The 2803-nt window shown below is 29.2% G+C and overlaps 1 long non-coding RNA gene across 1 annotated transcript in view; it reads left to right on the forward strand.

Annotated features, from left to right (window-relative positions):
* Positions 1-831: 831 nt before the first annotated feature.
* Positions 832-2803, forward strand: part of LOC111083069 — a 15882-nt gene continuing 13910 nt past the window's right edge. Inside the window, exon 1 of the long non-coding RNA XR_002608774.1 lies at positions 832-902. This is a non-coding gene — a long non-coding RNA (uncharacterized LOC111083069). The remainder of the gene's footprint in view (positions 903-2803) is intronic.

The raw sequence follows: 2803 nt of genomic DNA on the forward strand, positions 1-2803 counted from the left end.
CATTCGTCAAGATACGGGATAGTTCTAGAAACGTGGCGTCACTGTAGTCATGTGACTCGCTGACGCAACACTTATATACTAACGATGAGCCATCTCCAAAATTCTCGATCATTCGAGAAACTCATCACGCTAGCAGCGTCACGTGACTTCCGCTGTCGTAACATAACATTAACAACCAAAGTAACGAGAAAAAAAAAGCCACCTCCATATAAAGATGACCACAATAAAATATATACCAAAAATTTCCAGTTACTTTAGCCATATCTGGTAATATACAACACTGCCATATCATAATATGTTGTGTATAAACTTACAATCTTGTGTGAAATATTCATTGTACTATATATGATGTAAGTTTTCTGATTTCTATAATTGTTTTTAATACTTAGACCTGAAACAAATAGTGTCACTCATACAAGTTTGTTTGTTTGTTTGTAGTTAAGCACAAAGCTACACATTGAGCTATCTGTATTCTGCCCACCACAGGTATCGAAACCCGGTTTCCTGCGTTGTAAGTCCGTAGACGTACCGCAGTGCCACTGGGAGGCCACTCATATAACATAAAGAAATAATACTAAAATATAAATCGCCCAAACTTATATCAATAATTAGTATAATAGAACGTTCTATAAACCTGCTGTATAAAATTTCTTATTATATTTTTAATGTGATTTTAAAAGAAGTATATATATGTGTGCGTATATTAATATCTTTGGAAACAGATTACTTTTGTTACCATGTGAGGAACTAATTTTCGGACTAGTATTAATGCACAGTCCTTCATCATTTAGCACATAAATCTACCGCGTTATTCCCATAATGCTTTGCCAACTCAGTTGTTAATGGTAGTTCGGTGTAAAGTTAACTTGTCTGCCATCTTGACAAACAATAACAGTTTCTTTGTAAGTTTTTTGTAGTTCTTCTAACTTGATAACTAATTTTAATATTCGTCTGTTCATACTACCTTTACAATAATTAAAATGTTTTATTGTACTATGCTCTCTATTTACTCTAATTACTGTGTTTTGTATTAGGCTTAACCATAGTTGAATGGTAATGGTAAAAACTTGAGTTGAGTAACAGTATCACCCCAGCTTACAGTGTGTTGTTGGCCTATGCCCTATAGTATCATTATCAATGTATTATTGTAGTAAGAAATAATTGAAAAGTAATCAGATTTAGAAGCTTGGTTAATAAAGTAAAAAGACATAATCATGAAACGCATAATATATTTAAAGCAATTCTCACTAAAATAAGCACAGTCAACGATAATGAACATGTTATCATTAATGACATTGTTATGAGTAAGAAAGAAGTTACTGAGCACTTAGATTTTTTATATAGTAGATATTCTTTAGCTCTCGCAAATAAGCAGCTATCAATTTTGTTTTCATTTGTAAAAAGTTTTATATTTAAAATTTATATAAAGAATTAATGCTGAAGTTGAATATATTAAAACCCTCGGGTAACAAGATTTATAAACACATTTCACTATTTTCAGTTTTATCAGACTTTGAGTTTGATGTACATTTGGTTAAATTAAACATTTTTATACCTAAGTTGTTTTGGATTCTTAAGTTATATAAAACAAATCCAGATATATTGCTCAAGCAAAAAAATGCTGTGATTAAAGAATTTTCAGTTCAGATAGGAAATGAACTCTAAATGAAATACATTAGCTCTCACTGTTGTAGTGAATGGGTTAAAGAGCATTTAATTTTAAAGAAATACTATAATATTGTCAAAGATAAAATCAGTATTAATCCTTTATAATGGGTAATTTTATGGAATATAAAAAGTAAATTACCACTGTTTTACATTAAAATTAAATTAATTTTTGCAGGCTATGCATTGTTTTACTGTATAATATATTTGTGTATTTTGGCCAGTATATCTTGCAACAGCTACAGGGAATTCCAATGGGAGGTAAACAGCCTACAAGTTACAAATTTGTATTTATTTGGAATAGAATTTTCATACATTATACATGTTACTAAGAAAATATAGTAAAGCTTTGCCTGTCAGTTGTGATTGCATATATATACAGTATGTATGGTATACTGAATTAACAAAGTTTTCTAGGCAATTGTACAAATTTATCTACCAGAGGTCACTCTAGAAAAACTTTTCCACTGAAAAGAAGGTACAATAACTGGTTTTAGATATCAGCATATATAATTGAACAATCAAGTTTAATTTTCAATAAAACAGACAATTTTAAATTTCAAGTTAAACTTTCAACTCCCAGATTTATTCCAAATATGTTATGTTAAAATATATATACATGTAAGCTTATTAGGTACAGTATAATGTGTTCATTATTACAATAACTTGTGTATAGAACACAAAAGTCAGTCATTTTTAATAACCAGGATTTCTCATTGTGTATTTTAAACACAAAATTCATTCAATTCTCTTGAAAATTCAGAAATATTCTTGTTTTGGAACTTGTGTTTAGAAGCATTTAAAAACTTGCATGTCTACAATTTAATTTCTTGGGATTATTGTTTAGGATAATGATAATTAGCTTTAGTGTATTGAGCACTATTGATTTAATATTAGTTTATTATTATATATAGTTAACTCATTTCAACCTGGGCTCTGTCCCTGGGACCGACCTCATAACCATTTTGTGCTTGTTATAGCTTTCATGCTATAACTATTAAATTAGTAATTGAATATTAACAAAATATGGCAGTTTATCAGTAAACATTACAATGCTCTCATATGTAAAATATCTAATTTTTTTTATTAAGTCTTAAGGTTTGTAAAGGAATGTTTCTCTCATGCCTTTTTTTCTTTT

Source organism: Limulus polyphemus, unplaced genomic scaffold (assembly GCF_000517525.1).
Source record: "Limulus polyphemus unplaced genomic scaffold, Limulus_polyphemus-2.1.2 Scaffold8080, whole genome shotgun sequence".
Lineage (NCBI taxonomy): Eukaryota > Metazoa > Arthropoda > Merostomata > Xiphosura > Limulidae > Limulus > Limulus polyphemus.